We start from the raw sequence: 7,943 nt of genomic DNA, 5'->3' as shown, positions 1-7,943 counted from the left end.
AGTGAGGGCAGGCTTAGGACAGTAAAGCGATGCAGCGAGAGACCCTTGACACCTTCCTGGGAAATTCCAGTGTGTGGGAATGGAGGCGAGGAGGATATCTGACAGTTCTCCCACTTGTTTCCCCTGCTGTAGGGCAGAGAAAGCATTTTCAGCAATCATCCTAAATGCTATCACCATCCTCTCCCTGCATACTTTATTTTTCAGGCAGGAATTTGAGGGGGCCTATTGAAGAGCAGTGTTAAGATCAGGGCCTGCTGGGCTTTGATGCTCTAGAAGGGTGAGGTCAGTGATCCCAGAGGCTTACAGCTCACGTGATTTCTACCAATGTCACTTAAGGATGACTCAGTTGCTCTTCTTTGCAAAGCAAACAGATTCCTGGCACATTTGACTTCCCCCACCACATCCTATGGGAGAATGAGTCTGGTCTATGTGGGGAGTCATGAGTGGGTCCTTGAGATCAGGAGACAAATAGGCAGGGATCACTGATGACCAGTGGTCCGTCTCACCCTCCCAAGGCTGCGTTCCTCCCACCTCTTGACTTTAAGCTGTTCCCAGAACATGGTCCTCCCCTGCCTGCTACCCTCAATAGATCCTTAGACCACCCTTAATAAATCCTTTGGTTTCCTCTTTGGAAAAATGGCCAAAAGCCACATGGTTCTGAGGCCCTATGCTAATTTTCATTCTCTGTGTGAATTATGGCACCAGTGGCTGCTGTACTGTTTGAAGGAGAGAGAGTTTGAGGAGAGAGCTGAGACACTATGCTTTCCTCAGGATTTGAGGTACCTGTGAAACATCCATTAACGCTGGACAAATTGAGTCAGAGAATAAAATCCCAGGGTGGGAAAGTAGAATCTAGCATTAACCAAAGTGGTGGTTAGCTTAATTGTCAACTTGACACAGCGGAGAATCTCCTGAGAAGACAGTCTCAGTCAGGGACTGTGTAGATCAGCACGCGCTGTGGCCCCATTTGTGGGCAGATTGTTTCGATTGCCTTAATTGATGTGGGGTGCACCCAGCCTACAAGCCTGCAGTTCCGTTTTGGGGCCCTGGACTGTGTAAGAACAGAGAAAGCTAGCTGAGCACTAAGCATGCGTACACATTTGTTTCTCTTTGCTCTTGACTGTGGGCGTGGCTAGCTGCTTCAAGCTCCTTGCCACTGTAACTTGGAACTGCAAGCTGAACAAAGCCCCTAGTGAGAGATGGAAAGGGAAACCGGCTACCGTGCATGCATTGTCCTAGCACAGATTAGCTTCCGGCACTGAGCATCTCCTAGCTGACAGGAATACTGGCAGCATGGCATGCAGTTCACCAGGTGACGCCTCGAGTTGGTTTTGCTGTCTTTGTTCCTTTGTTCTGGGCATACTGTTCTCTCCATGCTACAGCCAGCCAGACACTTATTTTCACAAGATATTTCCATTCTGTCAGGTTCTTTGGTTTTTGCCCCTGTCCTTCTATTTGGCTTAGCACCACCTGGTCCCACACCGGCTTCTTCCTCTAGGCAGGCATGACTTCCTGCCTCCTTGGAAGGCTTAATGTCTTAGCCATGTTAAGAAAACTTAGAAGTAACCCAATTAAAAGTGGGGTACGGAGCTAAACAGAGAATTCTCAACAGAGGAACACTGAATGGCAGAGAAACACTTAACGAAAGGCTCAACATCCTTAGTCATCAGGGAAATGCAAATCAAAACGACCCTGAGATTTCACCTTACACCTATCAGAATGGCTAAGATCAAAACTCAAGTGACAACACATGCTGGAGACGATGTGGAGAAAGAGGAACCCTACTCCATTGCTGGTGGGAATGTAAACTTGTACAACCACTTTGGAAATCGATCTGGCGCTTTCTCAGACAATTAGGAATAGTGCTAGCTCAAGATCCAGCTATACCACTCCTGGGCATATATCCAAAAATGCTCAAGTATACAACAAAGACATTTGCTCAACCATGACCACAGCAGCTTTATTTGGAATAGCCAGAAGCTGGAAACAACCCAGATGTCCCTCAGTTGAGGAATGGATACAGAAATTGTAGTGCATTTACACAATGGAATACTACTCAGCAATTAAAAACAAAGAAATCATGAAATTTGCAGGCGGGATCTAGAAAAGATCGTCCTGAGTGAGGTATCTCAGAAGCAGAAAGACACACATGGTATATACTTACTTAAAAGTGGATATTAGACATATACTATAGGATAATCATACTAAAATCTGTACACCTAAAGAAGCTAATCAAGAAGGAGGACCCTGGGTAAGATGCTCAATCTTCATTTAGAAAGGCAAATGAGACCAACATTGGAAAAGGGAGAAAACAGGGAACAGGACAGGAGCATATCACAGAGGGCCTCTGAAAGATTCTAACCAGCAGGGTATCAAAACATATGCTGAGATTCATAGCCAAACTTTGGGCAGAGGCAGGGAATCTTATGAAAGAAGGGGGAGATAGTAAGACCTGGAGGGGACAGGAGCTCCACAAGGAGAACAACAGAACCAAAAAATCTGGGCACAAGGGTCTTTTCTGAGACTGATGCTCCAACCAAGGGCCATGCATGGAGATAACCTAGAACCCTTGCACAGAAGTAGCCAATGGCAGATCAGTGTCCAAGAGGGCTCTCCAATAATAGAAACAGGGACTGTCTCTAACATGAACTCAGTGGCAGGCTCTTTGATCACCTCCTCCTGAGTGGAGAAGAGCCTTACCAGGCCACAGAGGAAGACAATGCAGACAGTCCTGATGAGACCTGACAGGCTAGGATCAGATGGAAGGGGAAGAGGACCTCCCCTATCAGTAGACTTGGAGAGGGACATAGGAGAAGAGGAGGGAGGGAGGGTGGGGTTGGGAGGGACTACAGCTGGGCTACAAAGTGAATAAACTGTAATTGATAAAAATAAAAAAATAAAAAAGAGAAAACGTAGCACCTGTTTTTCTAAGCCTTAACAGCTTCCTGGAGCAAGGAAGGTAGATTTCAACTACCATAACATTTGTGCCAGTGGTTGCCTGAATCCCCATCTTGAGGATGATCTTCATGAACCAGTGATGGCAGCTATGGTTTTAGAAGAGGACAATCGCACTGTTTACAACCTCTGTTTACCATCCATATCCACACTAGAACTACCTGACACGAGGCCTCATCCACTAAACATGCCCTGCAGGACCAGGATGATGCCTGGGGTTCCTTAGATCTCCCATGGTCCTGCAGGTGTGTTCTTAGCTCTTTAGTACGGACTTTAAAAATAGGTCCGAGCCAGTTTGGTTCAGAAGTCAACCTATGTTTTGCTGGAGCAGAACCTCCCTGATAAGAAAGTTAGTAGGAGCTGGAGGGGTGGAGGCGTAGGCGTAGCCACAAAAGGGCCTGCAGAAGGCTGGGAAAAAATAGGAGGAAAAGGGAATTGTACGGGATGACGTACCAGAAGAAATTTTTGTAATTGTTTTGTGATAACATAATTGTTTCACACTTGTATTCACAGACTCCCTTGGGCACATTTCCAAAAGCTGGCCGTGAAGTTTTACCAGTTTGAGAGCAAACAGGATATCGTATTTCTTTGACTTTAATGTTTTTAGGAATAAAGATAACAAATAGGATTTTGGAGAAAGAAAAGAAGCGTTTTTTTTTTAAAGCTTCAAGTTAAATATATCCTCAAATCTTAACATAAAAGTTATCTAAGTTCAGTTTCACAACTTATCTAATTAAGTTCTTGCTGTTTGGATTTTCAAAAATGCACTATTTATTTTATTCTATTAAGTGTGTTGATTTAATCTGGACCATATATGCTTACTGCTCACATGATTTTTTTTGGCTTTAGTTTCCGAAACTGAGGTGGAAAGTCGTGAGTGATTATCTACTATGGAGCTAAGTACAATGTTTGCTTGGTATACAGCAAACGCTTAGTAAATTCGAGGAACTACAAATACTGTTCACATCTGAGACATAGATATATGAATATATGTGTAACATATGTACCTTATATATATGTGTGTGTAACATATACACTTTATTTTTAATATGTAGTTTAGAATCACAGTAAACAAACATAACAACTTGAAACTGAGTAGCTGGGAAATATTAAGCCATGAATGTTTTAAAGTCTTATTTTTTTATGTATATGAGTGTTTTATTTGCATGTATGTCTGTGCACCATGTACATTCCTGGTGCCTACAGAGGTCAGAAGAGGGAACCACATTCCCCGGAACTAAAGTTCTGGACAGTAGTTGTAAACAGCTCTGCGGGGGCTGGGAATGGAACCTGGGTCTTCTGCAAGAACAAGAATGCTTAACCTCTGAGCCATCTCTAAAGCACCAAGTCTCGAGAATTTTCGAAAACAATTTGTAGTTTTAAAATATTTTTAGCTTTGAGCCAGGGCTGCTTGAATGTCAGCATCTTGATATTCTGAACTGATCAGAGAACCTTACAAAAATCTTTTTAAGTGGCTCATTATCAGGCGCAGAAGTGACAGATATATTTTGGCTTCCTTGTATCTCTGAAGTCTGTATTTTCTTCTTTTCTTTTAAGGCTGATTTTTATTTGTTTATGCATACGTGTGTGCATCTGTGTACACTGTGTGAGTGTGGGTACCCACAGAGGCCAAACAAAGGTATCAGGCATTATAAAGCTAGAGTCCCAGGCAGTTCGTGAGCTGCCTGATGTGGGTGCTAGGAACTGAGCTCAGTTCTCCAGGAAGAGCGGCAAGCACTCTTAACCATGGGGCCATCTTTTCAGCTCTGGAGTTACCATTTTAAAAGGAGTTGTTGGGCTGGAGAGATGGCTCAGAGGTGAAGAACACTGGCTATTCTTCCAAAGGACCCAGGTTTGATTCCCAACACCTACATGATCTGTGAGTCTAGTCCTATGGGAGCAGATGTCTTCTTCTGGCCTCTATGGATATCAAGCATGCACATGGTATACAGACATACAGGCAGACAAAACTCATACACATTAAAAAGAAAAGAAATTGTTTCACTTATGGCTGTGCATCCCAGCACTAAGAGGCTTTCAGTAATGAAAGTTTTACTTTGGCTGCATAACATTCAGGGGAGAGAGGTGTCCCTGCTAAAAATCATATTCACAAATACTTAATATTTGGGGCAATATTATGATATTACTTGTTCTCTAATTAGAGTTGTATATTATACTACATTTTGTAGGTATAACATGGAATCCAGGAAAACCGTTCAGAAAAAAAAAATGCCATAGGTCAGCTTGATTGGTAGGGCTTGCCCAGCATACACGAAGCCCTGCACTTACTTTATTCCCAGTAAGGCTGGATGTGGTAGGGACGCCTGCAATCCAAGTGCTCTGCTATGCAATGAGTTTGAGACCAGCCTGGGAAAAGTGAGGCCTTCTCTCTTAAAGCAACCAGTCTGAGAATTAGCTCGGTGGCTCTGTGTCCCTGGGTTCAATACACAGAACTGTAATAAATAAGTAAGTAAATAAACAAGCATTAGGAAGGAAGGAAGAGGCTCTAGAAAGATGGCTTGGTGGTTAAGAGCTGTGGCTGCTCTTACAGAGGCCCCGGCTTCAATGCCAGTACTGATCTGGTGGCTCCCAACTGTTTTTAAGTTCAATTTCAGGGATCTGATGCCCCCTTCTGGCCACCTTGGGCACCAAGCACACACTTGATGAACAGACAAAAAACACCTACACAGTAACATTTTAAAACATTTTTTTAGGAGGAAGAGAGAGAGAAGGGAGGGACCAGAGAGAAGGAGAGGGAGAAGGAGAAAGAGAGGATGACAGTGGCTTATTGCATTTATAGTACCTTGGCAGAGTCTGGGGTCCTTGACTGGAGTAAGCTGTGTAGCCAATCATTGCTGAATCGCTGAGGATGTGGCTGCAGTGGTCAAGCACTTGCCCAACACTGCAGAAACCACAACAATAATAACAAAACCAATGCCATAAAAACAGTAGATGAATGAATCAAACTTGGGGCTGATTACTCTTGAATTCCTTTGAGAACTGACCCATATTTCACAAAAAACTGAATTTATATGGCTGCAATACCAAATTTCCTGCTATTGTTCTCCACAGTGGGGTGCAGAGCTTACTGGGACTGTGGGTTCCTGTGCAAGGGTTTGCAGCAGGGATCCACCCTGCCCTCGGGCTTTGTTTATTGTCATGCATTTACAACGAATGGTCACTTGGGGTCACTGCACTAAAAAAAGTTGAAGTTGAAGGCTCACCCTTGGGACTGGTTATCTGGAAACATCTAGAAGCCCACTGGGTGGCTTCATTTGTTAGAGCCAGGAGGGTTTACATTTTGCTACAGTTCTACAATCACAGATCTTTAAGAAGCAACTGAGTAAGATTAGCAAATCTTGAAGGCATAAAGATCACGTGTCTATTAAAGGGCTCTCCATTGCAGGAAGGGTTTTCTGTTTTGTTTTGGCAGAAGCATGCTCACCCTCATGAAACAGGTTTTTCTAACATTAAGCTTACCTGGCCATTGCTGCATCACACGTGTGACAAGCCCCTGCCTGGGCAGTGAATTATTGATCTAGATCCTGATTTAGAAGAAGCATTGCCTAGAAGTGGAGATAGATGCCTTGATTTGTTGTTTATCGTTGCAGTGTGTGCCTCCCTCAAGGGATGGGCACTGACCACAGGGACAGAAGAGATGTGGGTCTTCCTAATACTAGATTCGGAGGGCCTGCTGAAGGGGTTCTGGAACTGCGAGTTTAAAACAAAGACATGTTCCATTTTCCTCCTCTATGATAGCAGGAAACAGATTTCACATGGTTTCCACTAACTGACCTTTCAGAAATATCAGGGCTCAAGATCTGGGAGCCTTGATGCCAACCATGTTACTGTAGCAGTGGTTAGAACAAGAGAACAATTGTGGCTTGTTTTTCATGTTATCAAAGAGGAAGTTAAATTGTTGTCCGATACAGTTTACTAAAAATCACCTGGTAATTTCAGTCTCTGGTGCCAAAGCTGATAGAACTGTAAGCAAAACATTATGCACAGATTATCTCTAATCCACAGACAATTTGGTGAGCTACGGTTCCTCCTGTGCCCAATCCACAAGGGAAGAAACGGAGGCTTAGAGAAGTTAGGACTTCCCTGAAGCGTTTAAGGCCTAGTAAGAGATGACTTGGAATTTGACCCCAAGCAGTTAAACCACCAGACTTGGGTCACCTGCTTTCTGTATTCTCCTCCCCGAGGCTGTTTTCTAAAGCCAGTCTATCAGTCCCGAGACAAGTGCTTAAAGCACTTGCTGTTAATGACAGCAGGTTTTCCAAGTCAAATTTGTCCTTTGCTGGCTGGTTTCATGCTAGACAGAGAATGGCCGACTTCCTGTCAGATCTTCTTGATTTATCTTTCCCCTCCCTGTGGTGGGACTTTTGGGTGGGTCTCAGACAGTTAATATCCACTTTCCAAATAACTCAATGTGCACGTGAAATCTGCCCGTGTGCTCTACCATCCCCCTCCTCAGAGGAGACTAATGAAACTGTTTACCTCTGAGCTACCCCTACCCTTTGTATTAAAATGTGCAGATAAGATAGTGGGCTGAGGATGTAGCTCAGAGGTAACATTGCCAAACAACTCTGGTCTGTGGCTGTAACTAGACTCTTAGGTTCATTACTCACAGAAAAAAAAAAAAAAAAAGATAGCTGTATGAGGTCCTAGGTTTGCTTTCCAGTGCTGGGGGGAAAGTTAAAGATCCCAGAGAAGATGGCTAGGCGAAGATGTCTGGGAAGATGGCTAGGGGGTAAAGTGTTGACTGTGCAAGTTTGAGGATCTAAGTTCAAATCCTGTCTCCACCCTCATTTGATTGTGTAATCTCGGCAGTCCTACTGTGAGATGGGAGATAGGGACAGGAGAAGCCCTGGACGCTCTCAGCCAGCTGAGCTGGTATATACGATAGTGAAAGGCAAAGAGAATGTCTCAAACCGGACGGCACCCCAGGCTGTCCCATGCCTTCCCTAGCACCCCAGGCTGTCCCA

The sequence above is a fragment of the Psammomys obesus genome, unplaced genomic scaffold (assembly GCF_907164565.1).
Source record: "Psammomys obesus unplaced genomic scaffold, mPsaObe1.curated_primary_1811, whole genome shotgun sequence".
In the NCBI taxonomy this organism is placed as follows: domain Eukaryota; kingdom Metazoa; phylum Chordata; class Mammalia; order Rodentia; family Muridae; genus Psammomys; species Psammomys obesus.
Note: the sequence above shows the minus strand (reverse complement) of the source record.